Below are 27900 nucleotides of genomic sequence, written 5' to 3' on the forward strand. Positions count from 1 at the left end.
AATAGAGTTCCAGACACTTGTAGAATCTATGCCAAGGTGCATTGAAGCTGTTCTGGCTTGTGGTGGACCAACGCCCTATAAAGACACTTTATGTTAGTGTTTCCTTTATTTTTGGCAGTTACCTTCGCTTTCTATTTCTCCTGGCCCACAGTGATGACATCCTCTCTGGCCAACCATGTTTTTTGATGCCGTCCGGTTTCAGTTGCCAGGCTATGATCACTAATTCTGTATTTGGTCAAGGTTTTTATTTTGGGGGGATCTTTTACACAGGTTAAGTATTCAGCTAAAGTGAAGTCTCTTTCCAATGTTCAGTAGCATTCCATCTTTCGCTGATCTTCAACCTCACGCCACCAATAGTGGATGTATGTGTTCTTATTGTTCACCTCCAGCTGTAAATGTTGCCCTTGGGGTCAGATCACTTGTGTTCATTTTAATCTAGTTTTTTTGGGCTAGTTTTGTTAAGGGGTCACTCTCTGGGCAGAGACTCTTGTCCATAAATGCTCTGTGCTTGTATGACCGTTCGTCGGATTGGGATAGGTGCACCCATCATTTGCATGCCCTTTTTTCAGTGGGCAGTAAAAGAGGATGTCTTCCTAGTTCTGCCCTGCATGCGTGGTTGGTGGAGGATGTAGGATGGTTTTGCAAAATTCAAGGTGCAGTTTTTCTGTGGGTGTTTTGCACCATTATGTGTATTTTGACTGTAATATGGGCCCCATATTTCACTGCCAAAAAGGAGGATTGGTTGGATTATGGAGTCAAATACTTGTAGCTATATTTTGATATGGGGGTTACATTTGTGTATTGTTTTCTTTATTGAGTGGTATGCTCTTCTTGCTTGCTGTGCCAGTGTTTTAATAGTGGCGACGAACCGCCCCGATGCGTTGATGTTAAGACCGAGATAGGTATAATTAGTGGCGTGGTCAATTCTGACCTCTCCTAGGGTGAAGTGGTATTTATTTCCTTGAGATCTGGTTTTCTTTTGGATGATCATAATTTTGGTTTTGCTCATGTTCACTGTCAGTGGCCAGTTTTGGCAGTAAGCATCTAACACTGACAGTCTTTGCTGTAGCCCCTGTTCTGTTGGAGACAACAATACCAGGTAATCTGCATAGAGAAGGAGCTTCATTTATTTGTGTTCTAGGAGGTTCCCATAAGCTGTAGATTGCTCCAACTGTTTTGCAAATTCATCTATATAGATATTAAACAGTGTTTGGCTCAGATTGCTGCCCTGTGTGACCCCTCGCCCCTGAGTGATTTTTAATTGAAATTTTTACATTTATTTTGATTATACATTGATTTAATAATATCATAGGTTCTTCCTCCAACTCCACTTTGGATGAGCTTGAGGAAGAATCCTTTATTCCAGATGGAATCAAATGCCTTTTTGAAGTCAATAAAGCAGGCAAAATGTTTACCGTTGGTGGATGTTTTTTGATAAGGGTGTGGAGTATCTCAACCCTTTTGGTTATTCATATCTTATATGAAGCAGCCTCAGGTACACACGTGCATCAATAAGAATGAAAACATCATGGTCCACTTCATTTTGTAATATAAATGAATGGCACAAATTACCTACAGTGCAAATAATAAAATGTATTACAATTTAACAATATTTTAATAATACATATACACATATTTAATAGGAATGCACACATCTAGGCTAAATAAACTTAAGCCTATAAACATATAATAGCCTACACATGAATAAAAAAACTCTCTCTTTCGCTCTCTGTGTATGCTATGTGCAGTAACTCTCCACACAGGATAACATCAGCATGAATGGAGCTGAGGAAATGGTGATTCACAGAAAATGTGGGATACACTTGGTCTGGGGGAATAAAGAATAACTAAGCAAGTAAGCCTTGTCATAGCCAGAACAGTGCATATTTTATTTTTAAAAAATGCTAACAGTGTGTAAGATAATATCTCCAGGGGTTTGAGCACACACACACACACACACACACACACACACACACACAAAGCCTTTGCATATACTGTATGTGTGTATTTGTTTGTTTGCGCGTGTGTGTCTGTTTGTGTATTTGTTAGGATGATTCTGCTCTGGGATGCTGGCTGGAATTTCTTTTTGCTTTAATCTTCTGTGGCTTTAATATTCCAGTGGTCTAAAGATGAAAGCCTTTTGATTACACTGGGCTGTGTGTGTGTGTGTCTGTGTCTATATGGCTGGCGTGCGTGCGTCTGGCGTACGTGTGCATGTGCGTTTGTGTGTGACAGGCAGGTAACAGCACAGTGTCAGTGTAGGGAAATAGTAGAAATATATTCCATAATACAATCTGCTACATGCAAAGATGGAAAAAGACATGGGTGTCACTGTCAGCTGCTCCTACGGTATGTGTTTGTTTACAGTCCGTGTTTAGAAAAGACAGGCAAGCCTTTTCCTGTGGCCTCAGAGAAGCACTGTGTCTGATAGCCGACCAGAGAGAGAGAGAGAGAAAGAGAGAGAGGAAGAGAGAGGGGTAGGAGGAGGGAGGAGGAGTGCTCCTGGTAGCTTCTTGTAGGCAGCGTGTAGTGTAGGGTTGGTGCTGGCTGAAGGGTGGAGACTGAGCAGCAGCGGGGAGGGTGTATGTCAGCTGGATCAGCAAGAAAGAGCAGCCAGAGCAGAGCAGGAGAGAGGGAGCCACAGCACAGCGAGCGAGTGTATGTGTATGAGCGTGCCTGCCTGCCTTCCTGCTAGCCTGCTGACTGTGTGTGAGAGAGGAGAGTCAGTAAGCGTGTGGATACTACTCCACCAGACTGCATGTCTCTGGCGTCACTAAGGGAGCAGCACACACATTACAGAGGTAAGACACACATTTCCACCATTTTCTAACCATTTCTTGTTGTCTTTCCCTTTCTTTGGTTGTAAGACAATGGCTTATTAGGGAGGGTGTGCTTTAGAGGAGAGGTTGGTCTGTTTGTGTGTGTGTGTGTTGATTTACAGGCAGTGGTTGTGTCAGTGCTGTAGGAGAGAGAAAGATGCCACTGTTCTGGTCCCTTCTTCCCTCTAGCTGGTCTCTACATCATGGAATCCCCTCTTCTTCCTCCTTCTAGATTAGGGAGGCTAAAGCCTCTCTATATATTTTTTCTCTCTCTCTCTCTATTTCTCTCTCTCTCTGAGGTGTGTTTTGCATTTGCTCTCTTTGAATTTCTGATCTAAGTGTGTATGTGAGAGAGTGAGGGAATGAGAGAATGGAATTCTTTCCTCTTTTCCTATTCCTCCTTTTCCTGTCGCATTGGACAGGTCTGTTATATGAGGGGGAGAAATTAGGAGCATTTGTTTAGGGGGAAATTTGCAGGAGTGGGGGGTGAAAGACAGAGAGAGAGAGATGAGGTTGGGGGGAAGGGAGAAGACTGGAGGAGAGATGCTGCGAGAGAGAGAGAGGGGGGGGGGGGTTGATGGCGGCGGCTGAGAATCCCTCAACCCTCCCGTGGGTTCTCTGGTCATTCCTATTCGGAAGGCAGTGGCCATTCAGTACTATAGGGAAATATCAGCTGACCACAGACTGAGCCATTCTCTCAGTAGAGCAGCAGGGTTAGGGTTGGCCATATTGGATACATTCTCTAGATAACACGGGGAGGCTTTCTTCAGAAGCACACACTGATGAGCTAAAGATGCAGATACTAACAGACATTCACGCACATTCCGATTTATAGATACGCACGCACGCGCCGACACACACACACATAGTACACGTTCACACTCTCACATCCCCAGTCAGCCATGTTAAGTGTGCATGTATTATAAGGCTCTCGCGTACTATATCTGCATCTCTGTATCTGTTAGCCCTGTGTGGTGAGCATTAGCATTTCCTGTTATTATTTTCTCAGCCATCAGCCCTGCTTACGTTACAGTGAAATGGTCTCACCGCCACCACTAAGATAGATTAGTGTTTTCAGTCCTCGTATTACAGAGGCACACAACAAGTTGAGCGTCAGAATTATGCAACCGCTCCGTTCCCGGGGTGCTCAGCTCTTGTTGTGAACCAGAACAGAACTAAGATGTTGGAGAAGGGACGTGTGTGTGTGTGTGTGTGTGTGTGTGTGTGTGTGTGTGTGTGTGTGTGTGTGTGTGTGTGTGTGTGTGTGTGTGTAGGGAGAGGGGGAGAGGGAGCGCCGAGCCGAGCTGGCATGTTTTGCAGTGCTGGACCGGCTGCAAGGCCACATATTGTTTGATACACATTCATGTTGAGACTAGAACAATGGCACACTAAATGTCAACAGAGTCCATCGCTACCCAGTATGAGAAAAGACAACAATGGACCGTGTGGGTGTGTGTACGTGTGTATACGCAGAGTGAGAATATTTTTCAGGCGACCGCCTATGGACCTAATAGTAAAGACCTGTCATTTAACGGTAATGAAATTGTATTACCTTTTAATTTGGCATGAACACAACCAGTCATTATGTTTTCATCTTATTGTCAAACAAATCACTTCAAAAAGTAGGCTACCTGAGCATGTTCGTCCACTCCAAAAGAATTTCAGCATCCAGACCGTGCACTGTACACTCACACCATTTGATAAATGGAAAGAGACATCTGTTACAAAACACCAAAAAGTGTAATGACATTTGCTGAATGACATTGGGTCTAGACTCTTGTAGTCTGAATTAATTGATGCGTCTTGCTGACAAAAGGACGTTTTTGTAGAAAGAAAAGTTGGGACACCTGAAAAGGGTTTAAGACATGGGACTTTCCCAGAATGACAAGTGCAACCCAATGACTGCGCATCCACATGGATTTTTATTTTTTTACCATGACACAGAGGTGGGAGTGTTCATTTAATTTGGAATGAGCTTTTATTTGACTATTACCACTGTAGCAGTACAAATGTGGCATTTTAAACAACAAATAGGAGAATGGTTAAATTACTATTATTTAGAGACCCCCCAAAGTTTGATTTAGTGGTACTCATGTCTCATTCAGAGGGTCTGAGACACTGATAGAGCAAGAGAGTGAAAGAATACAAATGTAGGGAGACAAAAGACTAATCATTTCCCAGTTTGTTACTTTTGCTCTCTTGTCATTAAAAACTCATTGTTGCCTTCAATTCCCAGCAGCTCTGTCTAAAAGACTACTGAGTCAGTGGCCTAATTCTGGCTACAGTAACAGGTGGAGATGGTACAGCATAGAGGACAAGACTGAGTGTCACAGTTTATAGTACTGTGCTCTCATTGTTTTGTCTGTGTCCCATAGGGCTCTTGTGCAGCAGAGGTATGGAATTGTCTAGTCTACTAAGTATTGCTCACCTAGATCTAATAGTCCCCCCCGGTGAGTTTAAAGCTCTGGTACAAAACACTCTTCAGGAGGAGTGGAAATGTTTCCTGTAGGCTGGATTGTGTTGATGATTGTATTGCATGTTTTACATTATAAACTGGGTGGTTCGAGCCCTGAATGCTGATTGGCTGACAGCCATGGTATATCAGACCGTATACCACGGGTATGACAAAACATTTATTTTTACTGCTCTAATTATGTTGGTAACCAGTTTATAATAGCAATAAGGCACCTCAGGGTTTTGTGGTGTATGGCCAATATACCATGGCTAAGGGCTGTATCCAGGCACTCCACGTTGCGTCATGGATAAGAACAGCCCTTAGCCGTGGTATATTGGCCACATACCACACCCCCTTGTGTGAGCGCTATTTATGCTTTATAAATACTTTATAAATGTTTTGAGTGACCAGTGTAATTTCTCACAAAAAGATGGTCATGCCATTGGTAGACATTCAAGCAGTACCTGGTAAAAGAATAATCACACAACACAGGATATTTAAGGAAATAAATGTACATGTGAATAACTAGCTTACAAACATTTACAAATGTAGGAGTATTGATTAATAAATGGTGAGCAAACTGTTACCGGGAAGGTATACGACTGCCCTTTTATAACCTTTAGAGGACACCTTTGACCTCATACTTACCATCCCACTAGTGAAATATTACATTATTTTGCACTTTCATAGTTGTATGTTGGTCAAAGTCCATGTTTAAAATGAAGGCCATGCCAAAACGCTTCAAAGTTTTAACGTTTTTGTTCTATTGAACATGCCATAACATGAAAATGTATGCACTCACTAACTGTAAGTCGCTCTGGATAAGAGCCTCTGCTAAATGACTAAAACGTAAAATGTAATGAAAGCATTTTAATTATATGAAGAGTGCCTTGGTCCTGCTGTTTTTTTATGACCCTTACCAAAGAGCACATCCTATCTACAAAGATCTATATTGTATCCGAGCAGCGCTTCCCTTCCTTATTTTAAGTGAACAAACAGCCAATGGTATGTATGTGCCTTGCAGTCTTTTTGTCAGGCCTCGTAGTTTTAACAAGCTTTAGTACTCGTTTTATGATTCCCTCTGTAGTGCATCCATATCTATCTAGACAGCATGGTTAGTTTATGTACTGAAACATTAAGAGCATACTCCAGTCCTGCAGATTGAACGCTTGTAAAATTGGCTGTGTCCCAAATGGAACCCTATTCCCTATTTAGTGCACTACTTTTGACCCGGGCCCATAAGTAGTGTACTATATAGGGAATAGGGTGCCATTTGGGACATAGACATTATTGTTAACAGTCTAGCGGAGTGAGTCAGACAGTGTTATTGTTGGCTGGCTGATTGATGCCAGAGGAAACTATGTTTATTCCTCCTCAACCGGAGCAACGTAGCATAGCACTACATTCCGCTCACTAGTGACCATACATATTTTGCCATGAGGCTGAGAGAAAATGTTGAAGCTAATTTCCTGAAGGGGGGGTGACTTCCATTGGCCCCCCAACACACACAAAAAGCCTGTCGGCCACCCAGCCTTGCGGGGGCTGCAAGGGGGTGTGGTACGCCAGTGGTTATGCGCATTCGATGGCAACATTAGCTCAGTGGCCATGACAGATTTAAACTACTGAAACAGAGGCTTGCAGCTCATTTTGATGGTTAGAAACTACACATATGTCTAATGGAAACTAGCTATCATCAACATGCAGACTTAAAAACATTTGATCTTAGGGATGGATTAATTTGGATAAAGGTATTTGATCCTTAGAGAGGAAAGGGGAAAACAACACCATATCACCAGGCTGTATCATCGAACTTCCAAAAGAGAGCACTGATCCAACACATAGACTACTTCTCAAATGACCCTATTCCCTATATAGTGCACTACTTCTGACCCCAGAGCCCTATAGGTCCTGGTCAAATGTAGTGCACTGTGTAGGGAACAGGTGAAATTCTCTCTCAAAACTCTATGAGCCCTGATAATTGTGCAATGTGCATTATCCCCAACACTACTCCCTGATAGAAGGCCCATGGCCCCTGTAGAGCCCTGTACTAGGGCTACGTCCCAAATCAAATTTGCCACATTCACCTTACAGTGAAATGCTTACTTACAAGCCCTTAACCAACAATGCAGTTTTAAGAAAAAAAGTGTTAAGTAAAAAATAGATGAGTAAAAAATATATATAATTAAAGAGCAGCAGCAAAATAAAATAACAGTAGGGAGGCTATATACATGGGGTACCGGTACAGAGTCAATGTGCGGGGGCTCCGGTTAGTCGAGGTAATTGAGGTAATACAGTGGCTTGCGAAAGTATTCACCCCCCTTGGCATTTTTCCTATTTTGTTGCCTTACAACGTGGAATTAAAATAGATTTTTTGGGGGTATGTATCATTTGATTTACACAACATGCCTACCACTTTGAAGATGCAAAATATTTTTTCTTGTGAAACACTTGAGCGTGCATAACTATTCACCCCCCCAAAGGCAATACTTTCAGAACAGGTGTATATATACTGAGATCATGTGACAGATCATGTGACACTTAGATTGCACACAGGTGGACTTTATTTAACTAACTATGTGACTTCTGAAGGTAATTGGTTGCACCAGATCTTATTTAGGGGCTTCATAGCAAATGGGGTGAATACATATGCACACACCACTTTTCCGTTATTTATTTTGTATAATTTTTTTGAAACAAGTGATTTTTTTCATTTCACTTCACCAATTTGGACTATTTTGTGTATGTCCATTACATGAAATCCAAATAAAAATCCATTTAAATTACAGGTTGTAATGCAACAAAATAGGTAAAACGCCAAGGGGGATGAATACTTTTGCAAGGCACTGTATGTACATGTTGGTAGAGTTAAAGTGACTATGCATAGATAATAAACAGAGTAGCAGCAGCGTAAAAGAGGGGTTGGGGGGCAATGCAAATAGTCCGGGTAGCCATGATTAGCTGTTCAGGAGTCTTATGGCTTGGTGGTAGAAGCTGTTAAGAAGCCTTTTGGACCTAGACTTGGCTCTCCGGTACCGCTTGCCATGCGGTAGCACAGAGAACAGTCTATGACTAGGGTGGCTGGAGTCTTTGACAATTTTTAGGGCCTTCCTCTGACACCGCCTGGTATAGAGGTCCTGGATGGCAGGAAGCTTGGCCCCAGTTATGTACTGGGCCGTACGCACTACTGTCTGTAGTGCCTTGCGGTAGGAGGCTGAGCAGTTGCCATACCAGGCGGTGATGCAACCAGTCAGGATGCTCTCGATGGTGCAGCTGTATAACGTTTTGAGGATCTGAGGACCCATGCCAAATCTTTTCAGTCTCCTGAGGGGGAATGGGCTTTGTCGTGCCCTCTTCACGACTGTCTTGGTTTGTTTGGACCATGATAGTTTGTTGGTGATTTGGACACCAAGGAACTTGAAGCTCTCAACCTGTTCCACTACAGCCCCGTCGATGAGAATGGGGGCGTGCTCAGTCCTCTTTTTTTTCCTGTAGTCCACAATCATCTCATTTGTCTTGATCACGTTGAGCGAGAGGTTGTTATCCTGGCACCACACAGCCAGGTCTCTGACCTCCTCCCTATAGGCTGTCTCATCATTGTCGGTGATCAGGCCTACCACTGTTGTGTCGTCGGCAAACCTAATGATGTTATTGGAGTCGTGCTTGGCCATGCAGTCATGGGTGAACAGGGAGTACAGGAGGGGACTGAGCACACACTCCTGAGGGGCCCCCGTGTTGAGGATCAGGGTGGCAGATGTGTTGTTACCTACCCTTACCACCTGGCGGCGGCCCGTCAGGAAGTCCGGGATCCAGTTGCAGAGGGAGGTGTTTAGTCCCAGGGTCCATAGCTTAGTGATGAGCTTTGAGGGCACTATGGTGTTGAACACTGAGCTGTGGTCAATGAATAGCATTCTCACTTAGATGTTCCTCTTGTCCAGGTGGGAAATGGCAGTGTGGAGTGCAATAGAGATTGCATCATCTGTGGATCTGTTGGGGCGGTATGCAAATTGGAGTGGGTCTAGGGTTTCTGGGATAATGGTGTTGATATGAGGCATGAACAGCCTTTCAAAGCACTTCATGGCTACAGACGTGAGTGCTACGAGTCGGTGGTCATTTAGGCAGGTTATCTTAGTGTTCCTGGGCACAGGGACTATGGTGGTCTGCTTGAAACATGTTGGTATTACAGACTCAGTCAGGGACATGTTGAAAATATCAGTGAAGACACTTGCCAGTTGGTCAGCGCGTGCTTGGAGTACACGTCCTGGTACTCCGTCTGGCCCTGCAGCTTTGTGAATGTTGACCTGCTTAAAAGTATTACTCACATCGGCTACGGAGAGCGTGATCACATAGTCATCCGGAACAGCTGATGCTCTCATGCATGCTTCAGTGTTGCTTGCCTCGAAGCGAGCATAGAAGTGATTTAGCTCGTCTGGTAGGCTCGTGTCACTGGGCAGCTCGCGGCTGTGCTTCCCTTTGTAGTCTGTAATAGTTTGCGAGCCCTGCCACATCTGACGAGCGTCGGAGCCGGTGTAGTATGATTCAATCTTAGTCCTGTATTGACTCTTTGCCTGTTTGATGGTTTGTCGGAGGGCATAGCGGGATTTCTTATAAGCGTCCGGGTTAGAGTCCCGCTCCTTGAAAGCGGCAGCTCTACCCTTTAGCTAGTGCGGATGTTGCCTGTAATCCGTGGCTTCTGGTTGGGGTATGTACGTACTGTCACTGTGGGGACGACGTCATCGATGCACTTATTGATGAAGCCAGTGACTGATGTGGTGTACTCCTCAATGCCATCGGAAGAATCCCAGAATATATTACAGTCTGTGCTAGCAAAACAGTCCTGTAGCTTAGCATCTGCGTCATCTGACCACTTCCTTATTAACCTAGTCACTGGTGTTACCTGCTTTAGTTTTTGCTTATAAACAGGAATCAGGAGGATAGAATTATGGTCAGATTTGCCAAATGGCACTCTAATGCCTACTTAGTCCACTACTTTTGACCAGGGCCCATGGCACCAGGGCCCATAGCACCAGGGCCTGTAGCAGCCTATTCCCCATAGGACTGTGGTCAAAAAGTAGTGCACTATGTAGGGAATAGGGTAAGCATTAACATAAACTATTTTACCATTCATGTGAAGTCCATCAGTCAATGCCATCCAGGGACAAAGGAACGCATCTACACACTACACCACACTACTTCATTTAAAGGTACTTCGGTCAATCTATTAGTATAGAATCTATACTATAGATTATAATCAAAATGTGCACCTACTCACAGCTATCTGCATCTCTATCCTCCTTGGTCACTCTCTCTCTCTCTCTCTAGCACCTGATCTAGAATCAGTCCTCTGTCTCTCTGTCCCTCCACCATTAAAATCCGTGAGGCAGGCCCCAGACCAGTTGATAATAATAACCTAAAATAACCACAGAATCTCCATGCCATGGAGGTAGGGCCCTGCCTGCTGTCTTCTCGGATCCCAGGGAAGGCATAATTTCCTGGGTCACTGCCCTCGCCCCTAAACCTTGGAGTCCCGGTTCTACCTCCTCCTCCTCCTCCCCTTCAGGCAGGCAGATCAGAGTCAGGCTGGGCAGAGCAGTGCCTGCTGAGGACAGGGGAAGGCACAGATGTCTGGGGTAATCTAATGGTGGTGGGGGGTGGTAGTCTGACTTTGATGGGGACACTATAGGACAGAATCTATTTATGCACTAATGTTCAGCTGGAGCATCATAGAGACTAAGATTGCGTCTTAAATTGAACCCTATTCCCTATATAGTGCACTACTTTTGAACAGTGCCCATAGGGTTCTGGCCGTGCACTATATAGGGAATAGGGTGTCATTGGAACACACCCATATCAACATCATCACAACCCTGTCCCATGAGTATACACAACCAGGGAGAAATCAGAAATGTGATGTCTGGAACTGATACTGAACAGCACAACCACTACAGACTGTATACAGCAATAGTGGAGGTAGCAGAATCTATCATGTTGTTGTAATTAATGTGCTTGCTGAGCAAGACCACACTGAATATTCCACATACTTCTCACTTATAGTAATTATTTTGAAGCAAGCCCACTATTTTTCTTGTTACTGTTTGTGCATGTCGTCATCATGGTTGAGTCATGCTCCCGGGCAGAGCAGAGTAGTAGGATCTGGACTGAGAAGGATGTACAAGGGGCATCATGACTAGTGATCCAATTCCCTCCTCCCCTCCCCTGTGTCCCAGCCTCTTCTCCTCTCCTCCCCTCCCCTCTAATGTCCCAGGCCTTCTGCTTCCTCTCTCCCCCTCCAACACAGACAGGTGTTAAGGGATGATTCAAAAAGCACCCAGCACGTGTCATCCTGCTTCATCCCTCCCACAGCACTATCTTATCAATCATTCACTCATCTGACACGACCCTGAGTGCCCTGGTGCCTATCCCTTCTCTGGAAGCATCTCTCCATCTCTTTCTATCTCTCCATCTCTCTCTTCATCTCTCTCTTCATCTCTTTCCGTTTCCTCTGTAGGATATAGTCCTGTGGTGTTTAATCACCCTGTAAGTCAGAGACATAATCACATCAGCGGAGGGCCTCGTCACAAACACACACACACACACACACACACAGTTCCTCACCTCTGCCCCATGCTGCGAAGCCCAGGGTGTGAAATCAGGCAGGGGAGATTAATTGAAACACAGATTTAAAGAGCAACTGCTTTTAAAAAGCAAATAATCCCTTTGAAAATGGTGTATGTGGCATCGACATGACTCAGAAACAGTAATTGTTGTGTCAAAATTGACTACGAAGTGTAAATATGATAATTTTGGTCATAAAGTCAGTCTCGTCTAAAACGAAGTTTGGAATATCCGTGCGTCTCAACGGGTAAATTAAGATTGAGTTTTGATTTGACGATGTCCATTTGCCCACTAACATGGGGTGAACAGCTGTGGTGATTGCTCTCTATCCAATAGCATAGTGAGACAGACCTGCCTAGCAGCTTCGACTTTGTTTACATAAGACAACACGTCGCACATTTTTTTACTTGACAAATACTGCACCAAACACCTTTATAGATGTAAAATTGCACAACTAAAACATCCTCAGCAAAAACGTCAAAATTAATTACAGATTTCTTGGCTTATCCTAGATTCATTCTGGGGATTTTGACTTCTGGGAAGTTAAGTAGGCTTCCGCATCTACAGTGTCTCATGGGGGACAAACATCATTAACCAAACGCAGAATCTGTCAGGAAACATACCTCCAAGACCGAAATGTTGTTTTTCTAACGAGCAACAGAAAATCACACGTGTCAATTGGCATGTTCAGTAGCTCTTTAATAAGTCATTTTATTAGAAGAGATTGGGAGACATGAGAGGAAAGAAGAGATTAAGTGAGAGAGTAAAGACAGAGGCAAAATAGACAGTGACAGAAATGGATGATGGATGACAGCATCTTCCAGTCCATTTGTTATGAGTGGAGAGCAACCACACTGGAAGGAAGTGATGCACATGATGCAACATTTGGGGAAATACAGACCACATAAGCCTGGTTCTAACATGTGTCCTTTGTCCTGATCTTGTCCACATTCTGATTGTGCCCACATTTTTAGACAGGTGTAAATGATTAAAAGACACATTGTGATCCGATTGTGATCTGATCTTCCTGACCACATCCGGAGGTAGTCAGGCACGCTTTGTGTCTGGATATCTTACAAGTGTAGACAGATCTGGAGAGTGAAACCATTTAAATCATCATTATCCAGCCTTCTAAAATCATCAACGTGTCTTAAAATAAATAAATAAACATGATTTTGCGTACAGGGAGGGACCAGGAAATCTGGTCACAATGCGGACACAGTAGACGAATATGAGACACACTGAAATACCATGTGTAGACATCTGAAAATGTGGGCACAATCAGAATGTGGACAAGATCAGGACAAAGGACGCATGTTAGCGGAAGGTATAAACAAGGCGTAGTTGCTTTAACATTGTGTGAGGAGATGATTTGCGGTGGTGGGATTCCTTTCCGCACAGATCTGTTCTTGCAGAGTAATTGGCCCATTTACAGTTTTTCTCAATTGCTAAAACACTAAAACCCATTGGCTGAACAAAGTTCTCAGTTGCCTGGACTCATTTAGCTAATTATGCAGTCTGTTGTCAATACCTTAAACCATTTCACATGGTAAAACACAATTTGCAGATCTCACTTAGACTTTTCAGCAAAACTCTAAACACATTCTCATTCTCAAAACACATTCTGCACTCTAATGCACATGTCATCCATACTGGTAAACACAAGTGGCAACAATCAAATACAAATAGAGAACACATGTCATTGATTGAACACAACCACTCAAAATTGATTTAACCTGTTTCAAATGATGCGACACAACCAATATAAGGCAGTTCAGAGAGCAAACAGGTTGTTGAAGGTGGGAAGGAGAAAGTCTGAGAATGGATAGAGGAAGCAATATGAGAGGACGAGGACGAGTGCGTATGCCAGGTGGGCGACGAAGAGGAGGAGGAGGGCAAGAAAGAGGAAGAGGAGGACGAAGAGGAAGACAAAGAGTGGAAATATCTGATTAAATTCGAGCAACAGTCATAGACCATGTTCTTGTACATGGACTGACAATGAGGGAAGCAGGACAGTGCAACCCAATTTGAGCCGATTTTCTGTGTCCACCATAGTAAGGACATTCAGAGAAGAGAACAGGTACAGTGTACTACTGTATTTTTGTAATTGCAAATTTACTGTACTACACTATATGCAGCTGTTCAATAGACATTTGTAAAGTTAATCACTGTATGTATTGTACTGCATGAATATGTTTTGTAACTGCACAACTACTTTTTGTAGAATTGCAAGGCTGCCACATGCAGGTGGAAGGACAGCTATATTCACTGGGGAGCAAGAGGCCGTTATAGTTGGCATGGTCCTTCAAGATAATGCAATACGACTCAGAGAAATCCAGGAACGAGTGATACAAGACAACACACACTTCCAGGGAATCGACAGTGTGAGCATTTCCACAATTGACCGTGTCCTCCATCGTAACAGGATGCGAATGAAACAAGTACACAGAGTACCTTTTGAGCGCAACTCACCCAGGGTGAAAGAACTGCGAGCTCAGTATGTGCAAGTAAGTGTACATTCAGAAACATTTACTGTAATCCAGATTGTCTACAGTACTAACACATACTATGTGAATGACATTACTCTTCAGTACATACAATATATGTGAATCAGAAGTGCGTACAGTAGGCCTAATTGTACTCTACAGTATAGCACTGTCTCTGTACCACTTACAAAATACTACATACAGTATATTGTATTTCTACACAGACAATATTTGACTTGGAATCCTTGGACAGACCCCATGAGTTCATTGTCGATGAAGCAGGCTTCAATCTAACAAAGAGGAGAAGGAGAGGCCGAAACATGATTGGACAGCGGGCCATTGTTGAAGTCCCTGGTCAACGAGGTGGCAATGTCACAATCTGTGCTGCTATCAGCAACCATGGTGTTCTACATCACCATGTTACACTCAGGCCATATAACACCCAGCACCTTCTAAGATTTATTGCCAATCTAAGAGATATTTTATTTGAGCAGCAGGTTCAAGAGCAGCAGGGTCAAGAGCTAAATGAGAATCCCATTCCAACCTGTGTGATAGTGTGGGACAATGTCAGTTTCCACCGAGCTGCTCAGGTAAGGGAATTGTTTAACATCAATGGGCAGTTTATGAACTTGTACCTCCCTCCATACTCACCTTTCCTGAATCCGATTGAGGAGTTTTCCTCCTCTTGGAGATGGAAAGTGTATGATAGACAACCCTACACCAGAGTAAATATGCTGCAAGCCATGGATTTATCCTGTGGTGATATATGTGAGGAACCATGTCAGGGCTGGATACGGCACACAAGAGGCTTCTTCCCCCGTTGCCTCAGGAGGGACAATATTGCTTGTGATGTCGACGAAGTGCTCTGGCCTGACCCAGCCCAAAGACAAGAAGAAGCACATTGATCACATGTTTACTCCTTTGATTTTTGTCCCTTTTAGTATTGTATACTGTAGTACAGTGCATTGTAGGCTGTATACTGGACAATGGACAAATTGTATGGCCCTGAACATTGTGCTTTCCATTTGTTAACAGTACTGACTGCTCAATAGATTTTGACTGGTTGCAGGTTCATATCAACAAAGAACAAGAATTACAGTATCACAGAGACAAAGGACAAGTTTGTGAGATGCAGGGTACAGTACTGTAAAAATAGGGGTACAAGGAGGAGGAAGAACAAAAAACTAAATTGCAAAGAGCAAAGCAGAGTAGTAATTTCAGATCAATTTTTAGCTACTATGATAATATGTTACCAATATGAAATTTGTTTTGAGATTGAAAATGTACTTCTCCCTGAGAACTGTATGTTTTGAACAATGTGTTTTCTATTTTTCGGTGTATTGTTTACTGACTGCTTGAGAGTGTATATCATTTTGATCACTTTGTTTATGATTTGAGAGCAGTGTTTGATTTTGAACACAGGTAAAACTGTTTTGAGGGCGAATGTTTCATTTTGCGAGAGGAGTCAGAGGTTTTGTAAATAGTGCTTGAAGATGAGGTTTTGTGTTTAATGTTTTCAGGAAATGGAGCAAGGTTTCAGAAATTGTGTTTTAGCAATTGAGAAAAACTGTAACAGAGGCAGCAGAAAACCAACTCACAGATGCATGAAGAAGAATGGTTCCACTGGACAAATAGGGAGAGGGGAGAGAGAGAGAGAGAGAGAGAGAGAGAGAGAGAGAGAGAGAGAGAGAGAGAGAGAGAGAGAGAGAGAGAGAGAGAGAGAGAGAGAGAGAGAGAGAGAGAGAGTAGAATTGTTGTCCATTGCAGAGCCCTTCAGTACTGTATGTGGTGTAAGAGAGCTGTGACATTCTGACGCATGGTGACCAGACAAGAGAGGCTACACAGGCCTCTGTATAATTTAACTGGAATACAGCAGGCCTCAGATGGAAGGAAGAAGCAGACAGTCAGTGTCTGTACTTTACTATCTCTGTACTTTCTCTTTGCTGTGCTGTTCTGAATGGCTGCACTCTGCTCTCACTCGCTCTCTCTACAGAGTAAGGCGGAACCAGAGTTCTGACAGAACTGCAGGCCAGGAGGACACCAGGAAAGAGTGCGGCGGAGTTAGCAGACAAGGTAAGACGGAGAACACAGAATAGAGTGGGCTGTATTATAGCCTGCCTGCCTGAGAGCGTCTGTGCCACAAGGCACATTGAGAGATGGGCAAGCCCAGGATTTGTGAATGTGTGCGTGAAGAATGAATGTGTCTGTGAGTCTAGTAATGTTACAGTGTGAAACTGAGGGAGATCCCATCTCACACATACTGTACTGTCCTTAATTTATATTTATTGTGTTCTCAACGTTTTAGAAAGTTGTGCCAATGATTTGAGATAAGTACTTGACAGCTGTTCACAAACTGGTCAGCTGAGAGAGATAAGGGCCACGTCGCAAATGGCACCCTATTCCCTATGTTGTGTACTACTTTTGACCAGGGCCCTTAGGGCAGTAGTGCTGCTCTATAGGGAGCAGTATAGGGCAGTGTTTCCCATCTCCAGTCCTCAAGTACCCCCAACAGCACACATTTTTGTTGTAGCCCTGGACAAACTCACCTGATTCAACCCATTGAGGGCTTGATGATTAGTTGACAAGTTGAATCAGGTGTGCTTGTCCATTGTTACAACAAAAATGTGTACTTGAGGACTGGAGTTGGGAAACACTGGTATAGGGTATAGGGTGCCATTTGCCATATGGTGCCATTTGAGGCACACCCAAGGTATAGGAGGGTTTTAGTCAAAAGTAGTGCACTATACACCATTTGGGACGCACACAAGGTCTTTGTCCATTTTGAATGTCCCACGTTATCACTGTCTAATAGAATGTCACCGTAATCAGCATGTTGACACCATGTGTAACATTTCAGAGTGGTATTTTGGCCAGCAGATAGGACAGGGTGCAAAAGTGTTAACAGTCTAGACACTGATAGCCAAGACTCCATCCATTCATCCTTAATCTAGTCCTATGAAAATATTAGGTTCAGGGACATATGTATCAAGCTTCTCAGAGTATGAATGCTGATTTAGGATCAGTTTGTCCTTTTAGATCACAATGAATACAATATAATATTTAGCAGACGCTTTTAGCCAAAGCGACTTACAGTCATGCGTGCATACATTTTTGTGTATGGGTGATCCCGGGGATCAAACCCACTACCTTGGCGTTACAAGCGCCGTGCTCTACCAGCTGAGCTACAGAGGATTACATGGACAGGGGGTACCTGATCCTAGTTCAATACTCCTACTCTGAGACTCTTGATACATACGGCACAAGGTCATCAGTTCTCTGGTAAAAATTATTTTTTCAGAATCTGGCAGTTTTCTATTCAAACAATCCAGTACTAAGTAGGCTATACAGTGTATTCAGACCCCTTGAACTTTTCCACATTTTGTTACCTTACAGCCTTATTCTAAAATTGATTAAATCGTTTTTTCCCCTTATCAATCTACACACAATAACAAAGCAAAAACAGATTTTTAGACATTTTGCTAATTTAGAAAAAATACAAATCTGAAATATTACGTTTTACCAACACGATACAACAACAAAACAACAAAACGAAACGTGAAGTCCTCGGTCATAAAACACAAACCTACACGGAACAAGATCCCACAAAAGACAAGTGCACAACAGGCTGCCTAAGTATGGTTCCCAATCAGAGACAACGACCCACAGCTGTCTCTAATTGGGAACCACCCCGGCCAACATAGAAACACATAAACTAGAACAAGAAACATAGAACCTAACACCCAGAAACTAACACATAGAAACTAACACCCTGGCTCAACATATAAAAGTCCCCAGAGCCAGGGCGTGACAGTACCCCCCCCAAAGGCGCGGACTGCGACCACGCCAACTAAACCCAACAGGGGAGGGGCCGGGTGGGCATTCCGCCTCGGAGGCGGATCCGGCTCCGGGCGTGACCACCACCCTCTAACTAACCCCCCGTAGCGCCCCTGGTCTGGTCCCGCTGGCTGGAGCTGGACTGGACATCGGTGGAGCGGATTGCTTAGGCTCCGGTGTGGAGCAGCTGACCGGTACCTGACCAGGCACCGGTGAAACAGGCACGGGCTGTGCCGGACTGACGACGCGCACCACAGGCTTGGTGCGGGGAGCAGGAACAGGCCGGGCCGGGCTGGCGACGCGCACCACAGGCTTGGTGCGGGGAGCAGGAACGGGCCGGACCGGGCTGACGACGCGCACCACTGGCTTGGTGCGGGGAGCAGGAACAGGCCGGACCGGGCTGGCGACGCGCACCACAGGCTTGGTGCGAGGGACAGGAACAGGCCGGGCCGGGCTGGCGACGCGCACCACAGGCTTGGTGCGAGGGGCAGGAACAGGCCGGGCCGGGCAGGCGACGCGCACCACAGGCTTGCTGCGAGGGGCAGGAACAGGCCGGGCCGGGCTGGCGACGCGCACCACAGGCTTGGTGCGAGGGGCAGGAACAGGCCGGGCCGGGCTGGCGACGCGCACCACAGGCTTGGTGCGAGGGGCAGGAACAGACCGGGCCGGGCTGACGACGCGCACCATAGGCTTGGTGCGAGGGGCAGGAACAGGCCGGGCCGGGCTGGCGACGCGCACCACAGGCTTGGTGCGAGGGACAGGAACAGGCCGGACCGTACTGGGAACACACACCACTGGCCTTGTGCGGGGATCAGGGACGGGCCGGACCGGACTGGTAACACACCCCAGTACCTCTCGCCGTGCCTCTACACTCTCCTTCCCTCTAATGACCAATGGCCCCCGTAACCTGGTGGCCTTCTCTCCTAGTCCACAATCTCGCCCTGTAGCTGCCTCCAGCAGCCCCGTCGTCCATGCCGTGTGCCCCCCCCCAAAAAATTATTGGGGTTGCCTCTCGCCTGTCCGACGACGGCCCGGTTGGCGCCGCTTCTCCTCTTCTGCCTGGGTCTCCCCCTTCATCGCCCTCCGGTAACGGACGGCCTCCTCCTCCGTTATCCTCCCCCAACCGAGGAGGACATCTACCAACGTTACCTCCGGCGTTTGCTCCTGGAAACGCTGCTTGGTCCTGTTTTGGTGGGATCTTCTGTCACGATCGTCGTAATAAGTGGACCAAGGCGCAGCGTGATATGCGTACATCTTTTAATGAGTACTTTACCAACACGATACAACAACAAAACAACAAAACGAAACGTGAAGTCCTCGGTCATAAAACACAAACCTACACGGAACAAGATCCCACAAAAGACAAGTGCACAACAGGCTGCCTAAGTATGGTTCCCAATCAGAGACAACGAACCACAGCTGTCTCTAATTGGGAACCACCCCGGCCAACATAGAAACACATAAACTAGAACAAGAACATAGAAAACGAAACATAGAACCTAACACCCAGAAACTAACACATAGAAACTAACACCCTGGCTCAACATATAAAAGTCCCCAGAGCCAGGGCGTGACATCTGGAGCAGGTTTTCATCAAGGATCTCTCTGTACTTTCCTCCGTTCATCTTTCCCTTGATCCTGACTAGTCTCTCAAATCAAATTGTATTTGTCACATGCACCGAATACAACAGGTGTAGACCTTACAGTGAAATGCTTACTTACAAGCCCTTAACCAACAATGCAGTTTAAAGAAATATAAGTGTGATGGATGGATAAGTAAAAAATAAAAATGACGAATTATTAAAGAGCAGCAGTAAAATAACAGTAGCGAGGCTATATACAAGGGGTACCGATACAGAGTCAATGTGCGGGGGCACAGGTTAGTCGAGGTAATTGAGGTAATATGTACATGTAGGTAGAGTTAAAGTGACTATGCATAGAAAATAAACAGAGAGTAGCAGCAGCGTAAAAGAGGGGGTGGGGGGGACAATGAAAATAGTCCGGGTAGCCATTTGATTAGCTGTTCAGGAGTCTTATGGCTTTGGGGTAGAAGCTGTTAAGAACCCTTTTGGACCTAGACTTGGCTCTCCGGTACCGCTTGCCATGCGGTAGCAGAGAGAACAGTCTATGACTAGGGTGGCTGGAGTCTTTGACAATTCTTAGGGTCTTCCTCTGACACCGCCTGGTATAGAGGTCCTGGATGGTAGGAAGCTTGGCCCCAGTGATGTACTGGGCCGTATGCATTACCCTCTGTAGTGCCTTGCGGTTGAAGGCTGAGCAGTTGTCATACCAGGCGGTAATGCAACCAGTCAGGATGCTCTCGATGGTGTAGCTGTATAACTTTTTGAGGATCTGAGGACCCATGCCAAATCTTTTCAGTCTCCTGAGGAGGAGACTCAATCCCTGCCACTGAAAAACATCCCCACAACATGATGCTGCCACCACCATGCTTCACAATAGGGATGGTGCCATGTTTCCTCCAGATGTGACGCTTGGCATTCTGGCCATAGAGTTCAATCTTGGTTTCATCAGACCAGAGAATCTTGTTTCGCATGGTCTCAGAGTCTTTAGGTGCCTTTTGGCAAACTCCAAGTGGGCTGTCATGTGCCTTTACTGAGGAGTGGCTTCCGTCTGGCCACTCTACTGTAAAGTCCTGGTTGGTGGAGTGCTGCAGAGATGGTTGTCCTTCTGGAATATTCTCCCATCTCCACAGAGGAACTCTGGAGCTCTGTCAGAGTGACCATCGGGTTCTTGGTCACCTCCCTGACCAAGGCCTTTCTCCCCCTATTGCTCAGTTGGGCCGGGTGGCCAGCTCTAGGAAGGGTCTTGGTGGTTCCAAACTACTTCCATTTAAGAATGATGGAGGCTACTGTGTTCTTGGGGACCTTCAATACTGCAGACATTTTTCGGTACGCTTCCCCAGATCTGTGCCTCGACACAATCCTGTCTCGGAGCTCTACGGACAATTCCTTTGACCTCATGGTTGGTTTTTGCTCTGACATGCACTGTCAACTGTGGGACCTTATATAGACAGGTGTGTATTTTTCCAAATCATGTCCAATCAATTGAATTTACAACAGGTGGACTCCAATCAAGTTGTAGAAACATCTCAAGGATGATCAATGGAAACAGGATGCACCTGAGCTCAATTTTGAGACTCATAGCAAAAGGTCTGAATACTTATGTAAATAAGGTATTTCTGTTTTTATTTTTAATAAATTAGCAAACATTTCTAAAAACCTGTTTTCGCTTTGTCATTATGGGGTATTGTGTGTAGATTGATGAATAAGGCTGTAACGTAACAAAATGTGGAAAAGGTCAAGGTGTACACTAAACTTTAGTGTGGTGTTCAGCCATTCCTAATTGAATCGTTTCCATAAGACCTACATTCCCTGATACACCCCAGAAACCTTCAATAGTGACTCGGGTACCCAGCAACTGGCTGATGATATTATGGCCTGTTTTGACATCTCCCATGAGTATTGAACATTATGATATTGTGGCCCCATTATAGTGTTATTTTAGAGTTGCTCAAAGTTTTGTCAATGATGCCCTTGTCTTGTAGTTTCTGCCCTATTTCAATGAGTGGGGTAACTTAAATTACATTCTCACGTTCATTTGGAAGACTAAGGCCGGGATTCAATCCAAGGCGAGTTGTAGGGAAGCGCATTGGTCTGTCATAAATGCACCTTTTAAAGGCAATATTCCCGATGTTCATGAAGATCACATTCATAGTAAACGTTCCAAATGTTGGCTCAAGCGTAAATTACCTTTAAAAGTCAAGCGCAACGCGCTTCTCTAAAACAAACCTTGGATTGAATCACAACCTAAGGGCTTTATTCAATCTGTATTGCTGAAGCGTTACGCGATAGAAATGTGAAGGTAATTTCCAATTGAGCCGACATATGCAGTGTTTACTGTGACTGCAGTCTCCGCTAACATTGCCTTTAAATTTCAATCACGCTGTAACGCTGAATTTTCGCAAAACGTGTTGAATAGAGCCCTTAATCAGTAACCTTCTGTTGGTCCAACATACGTAGCGGCCCCTGTGGACCTCACCCTCACAGTGCTGGTCTTCCTGACACCCATCAGGGGCCAACATGGAGAAGGGCAGGCATATGGCCTCCACAGAGGGGACCCAGATGAGAACAGATTATTATTATATTGTGTTCCAGCCAGGTTACAGATTATAACACCCTGCTCACAAATACAGCCCGCTCTGTGTTATTTCTCTGAAATAGTATGTAGTAGTCACTAATTCTAGCATTTTAGTATAGTATAGTCCCAGTCGGTATTAGATAGAACGTCGCAGCCCCACCCGCCTGTGGGGAAAACAACCTGTGGTTACCTACAGTAGGTTACCTCATTGGGTCACAGTAAAAGCTTAACCTTTTTCAAATGCAATTTTCTTGTTGTCTGCTTGTTTTAGTCAATTACAAAACTACATTTAAGAAAAGTACAACATGTCCAAAGATTACTTTTTAACATTGCCTGCTCCCAAGCATTCTCACTACTTAATATTGTAGGGCATGCTCCTTTTCATGAAAGGGCTAGCCACACAAGTTAATAGTCTTACCTGTGAGGAAATGTTTTTCACACACGTAGCTACGTGTAGCCTTCTTGGACACCGGTTCCCCACATTTCCCACTCTCCCACGCCGATTAGCCTGAAGCCACAGGGCTCTTCTCGCAGGCTCTATTTCCCTATGCGGGAGCATTGCGAACCGTAGGTCTGGATTTTGGACCTGGTTACATGTACATTGAACAACATAGCAGCTTCCCGGCATGTTTGACGACGAAGTTGGCTCTTTCACAATGGGGGTCAATGGGAAATAATGTTTGTTTTCCCCAATCTGTGGGCGTGGTCGAGCGGAATTCTTTCCTATGACATGAGTTGGAGTATTGAATAATATCAAATTCTAGTATTCAAGTAATATATTCAGTGTTCTAGTTTTAGTATTCTAGTATTCACCATTCAATATTCCATTCAAATCAAATCAAATTGTATTTGTCACATGTGCCAAATACAACAGGTGTAGACCTTACTGTGAAATGCTTACTTACAAGCCCTTAACCAACAATGCAGATAAAAATTAATAAAAAAGTAACTAAAGTAAGAAAAAAAGTAACACAATAAAATAACACAAAAGAATAGGTAGGGGTGAAGTGACTTAATGCATAGATAATAAACAGCGAGTAGCAGCAGCGTAAAAAGGGGGTCAATGCATACAGTCCAGGTAGCCATTTGATTAACTGTTTAGCAGTCTAATGGCTTGGGGGTAGAAGCTGTTAAGGAGCCTTTTAGACCTAGACTCAGCACTCCGGTACCGGTTGCAGTGCAGTAGGAGAGAGAACAGTCTATGACTAGGGTGGCTGGAGTCTTTGACAATTTTTTGGGCCTTCCTCTGACACCGCCTGGTATAGAGGTCCTGGATGGCAGGAAGCTTGGCCCCAGTGATGTACTGGGCCGTACACACTACCCCCTGAAGCGCCTTGTGGTCGGATGGCGAGCAGTTGCCATACCTAGCGGTGATGCAACCAGTCAGGATGCTCTTGATGTTGCAGCTGTAGAACTTTTTGAGGATCTGAGGACCCCATGTCAAATCTTTTCAATCTCCTGAGGGGGAATAGGCATTGTCGTGCCCTCTTCACGACTGTCTTGGTGTGTTTGGACCATGATAGTTTGTTAGTGATGTGGACGCCAAGGAACTTGAAGCTCTCGACCCGCTCCACTACAGCCCCATCGATGTGAATGGGGGCGTGCTCGGCCCCCCTTTTCCTGTAGTCCATGATCAGCTCTTTTGTCTTGCTCACGTTGTTGCCTACCCTTACCACCTTGGTATTCAAATAATATATTCAGTATTCAATCAATCAATCAATCAATATCTTTATTGTCCTAATTGGGAAATGTGTAGTGCAGTCAGGGTTACAACAATATAAACAACATTAAAAACAGTGACAACAATCCAACAAATATACACATAAGATAAATAGTGAGATTGGTTACAGTTCTTAAAATCATCAAATAGGAGCAGTTTAAAGGAGGTAATCAGCAGTTGCTATAGTACATCCATTTTGGACTTATAAATTCATTATATGGACCCATTGATTCTTGAAGAATATAACTTATAAATGCCTCATGATCTTAGTTCAACTGTCGTACCCCATCAGCACCCAAAATATACATTTGTTTTACTCCAATGTTTGTAAACTAAGTAAATGTAAACAAACACTGTATAGCCTCAAAACATGATATCATGGATGATCACTCCTTGCATCCATAGCTCTGTCTATGAATTTGACAGTGGTTACATTTCTCCAGCCCCACCCCTCAACTTTTTACAGAGACAGTAGCGGGGAGAACGCTTTGTTATTGTTTCAACTGCTGATTGCCGCTTTAAGTATTCTAGTATTCAGTATTCAATATTCCATTGTTGTATTCAATTCATATATTTGCTTGTTCTAGTATTCTAGTATTTACTATTCAAGGGGCACTGTTTCATGGTAGAACTGCCCACCCAACCCATCAGTGTGACCCCTGCTGCAGTGGTTGTTGCCCCGCCCTCCTTCTGTTGGCACCATTGAGATGTACTGTATCATAGTTTGGCACGCTCTAGTCTACTCTATGAGTTGGTTCCATCCCCATTCTGAGTCTCCTTCCTCTCACACTGTGTGTGTGTGTGTGTGTGTGTGTGTGTGTGTGTGTGTGTGTGTGTGTGTGTTGAGGAGTATGAGAACAACCAGAGCAACCATGGTTGCGTCTGAAATGGCACCCTATTTCCTATGTAGTGCACTACTTTTGACCGGGTTCTGGTCAAAAGTAGTGCACTATAGGGAACGGGCTGCCATTTCTGACGCACTCCATGTCCTGAGAGCCTTGCAGGCAGTGAAACACTATAGTTTACATTATGCTGTTGATACAACTTAGCCTGTTTACATTCACTATAAATCCCTCTTTTTATAATATCTGTTCCTTTGCCTCACTTTCTCCAACTCTTGTGAGGACAATTTAGTTTTTTTAAATGGTGGAGACAGTGCTTCACATAGACAGTAGGGCCAGATTTGAACCCATGTCATTGCTGCCTGGTATAGTTTGCTGTAGGCGGCGGCAATAACCACCAGCCCACCCGGGTTTTAATGTGAGGTGGTGTGTCGGAAGATAAGGGTTGAGTCTCCTAAAATTTGCAGAGGAACTCAGGTGGGGCCTATGTAGCTCAGTTGGTAGAGCATGGCGCTTGCAACATCAGAATAGTGAGTTCAGTACCAGAAGTGCATAAAGATGGTGGCCTCCATGCACTTACCACAAATGCCTTGTTTACCAAGTTCGCCGTATTGTACATTGCTCTCTGTTACTCTTTTTTTGTATTGTCATTAGCACAGTATACATGATCCTAATCCTAATCCCAGTTCTAGCTCCAAGACACAGGCAATTTGAAAAACCGAAAAAGTAGATAGTGCTGATTTATTGGGGCATTGAACATGTCATAGTTTAAAAACTCCATGGATAGTGGTAAAATCGCCCCCTGTGGTTACTGTTGTAACCTCTGACAACATTTTCAGCCCAATTCTCCATTCAACCACTGGTGAAATCCCTTCACAATGATCTCAAACTGTGTTTTTTAATACACAGTGAAATTAAACAGACTACCCCTTGCTAATCAGGGAACTCTTCGGTATGTTGTGGTGGACTCTAATTACAATTGCTTCACGGGAACCTGGTAAAATTATGTTTGTAGCTAGTGTAGCTAGCCACTAAATGGCTCTGAATTCACTGTCAGAAAGCAGTCAAAGCTATAACCACTTTTGGAGCTAACTAGTGCTCTCAAATCGTATCCTGATGTCGATAGCAGATGGGAGTTGTATTCATAACATTGCTAACTTAGCTAGCTAACATACAATTTGAGAAAATAAGTTATATTAACAGTCTAGCTAGCTAGCATTTAAAAAACATTTGGTGGTCAATGAGACTGATAGAGATAGCTAGCTAACCAGCTGAGCTAGCTAACAATATAAAAAAAAAGTATAATTTTTACTCCAACAGCCTCTGCATTTCAGGAACCACAGTAGCAAGTACTTCTGGTGCACTGTTAAATTATTTAAACATTAAAAAAAGAAAACTTAGTTTTTGCCATAGCCCTCACTGGCTTTCATGCGATTTAAACGTGACCTTGTCAGAGGTGTCGGACTCGACGATAGTTGGTATACATTGGAGCGCTGCGATTGGTTGCCCAAAATTATTGGGCGGGGCTTAGCGAAGGGTCAATTCTGAAATCTTTATGCACCTTCGCCGTTGACCTTTCGCTAAGCCCCACCCATCATTTTGGGAAACCAATCGCAGGGCTCCAATGGATAGCAACTGTCGTCGAGTCTGACACCTCGGACAAGCTTTGTTTCAAACACATGAATGCCAGTGAGGGCTGCTAACTCTTGAAATTCTACACATTTTGCCATGAGGCTGAGAGAAAATGTTGCTGTTTTAAAGCTAATTTCCTGCAATTCTACACATTTTGTCATGGGGCAGAGAGAAAGATTTGCAATTTTATAGCTAATCTCTTGCTATTCTACACATTTTGCCATGAGGCTGAGAGAAAATGTAGCATTTTTAAAGGTAATTAAAGCTCAAATATAGGTTATTTGACTGTGATAAAGGCATTGGATTATGAGCTGTCTTATTTGCTAAATGAACAAATGAAATAGGCAGTGGCATGGTGCACATAGCCATAGAAGCACAGTAACATATGCCTCAATGCAGTCATATTCATGGCTTATTGGGGGTGTGGCTTTCAGTAGTTTTTTTTGGCAACCATCCCGTGAGAGTGAATGTCATTCCAGTTCATCTGTTCTGTGATATTTCACCAAATCTCACTAACCCAGTGCACTTCTTGCTATGAAATCTATCTGATGATATTCGCATGTTTAGGTAAAAATACAAATAATGTCCCGTTTGGAACAGTGACAAGTAAAGAGCATAAAATAATATATAATAGTAAAATAAAGTGATTGGGTGGGCCTGGCTCCTCAGTGCCTATGCCCCTGCAACATACCCAAGAGTTTCCTGATTAGCAAGGGGTAGTCTGTGTTTAATTTCATTGTGTATTGGAAAAACACAGTTTGAGATTATTGTGAGGGAATTTCACTAGTGGTTGAATAGGGAATTGGGCTTCCCTAGAAAATGTCCAAGGTTGCAACAGTAACCAAGGGGGGTGGGGCTTAGCAAAGGGTCACCCGGGACCACCCATACATTAAATGTATGCATGCATAACTGTAATTCACCTTGGATAAAAGCATCTGCTAAACTGTGTACACTGTGTTCGGTGGTAGAACCAGACTGAATAAAGCATGATAGGGAGGTAGCTGACCAGCTCAGCACATTTTACATTTAAGTCATTTAGCAGACGCTCTTATCCAGAGCGACTTACAGTTAGTGAATGCATACATTTTTCATACTGGCCCCCCGTGGGAAACGAACCCACAACCCTGGCATTGCAAGCACCATGCTCTGCAACTGAGCTACATAGGCACCACCTCAGCATGCTGTGGCTGCAGCTTACTCAGCAGACATACTGAAGTCTGGTCCCTGTCCCTGTTACGGACATACTTCAGTGCATGGGCTGCCTCCCAAATGGCACCCAATTCCCTTTATAGTGCACTACTTTTGACCAGAGCCTTTTGTGGTGCCATTTGGGGCACATGAA

General features: G+C 44.3%; 1 protein-coding gene across 1 annotated transcript in view; it reads left to right on the forward strand.

The window, feature by feature from the left end:
• Positions 1 to 2462: 2462 nt before the first annotated feature.
• Positions 2463 to 27900, forward strand: part of LOC121539623 (guanine nucleotide-binding protein G(I)/G(S)/G(O) subunit gamma-2) — a 34513-nt gene continuing 9075 nt past the window's right edge. The window contains exons 1-2 of the mRNA XM_041848261.2: positions 2463 to 2801; positions 16366 to 16445. The gene's annotated coding sequence lies outside the window, so the exon portion shown is untranslated. The remainder of the gene's footprint in view (positions 2802 to 16365; positions 16446 to 27900) is intronic.

The sequence above is a fragment of the Coregonus clupeaformis genome, chromosome 25 (genome assembly GCF_020615455.1).
Source record: "Coregonus clupeaformis isolate EN_2021a chromosome 25, ASM2061545v1, whole genome shotgun sequence".
Classification (NCBI taxonomy): domain Eukaryota; kingdom Metazoa; phylum Chordata; class Actinopteri; order Salmoniformes; family Salmonidae; genus Coregonus; species Coregonus clupeaformis.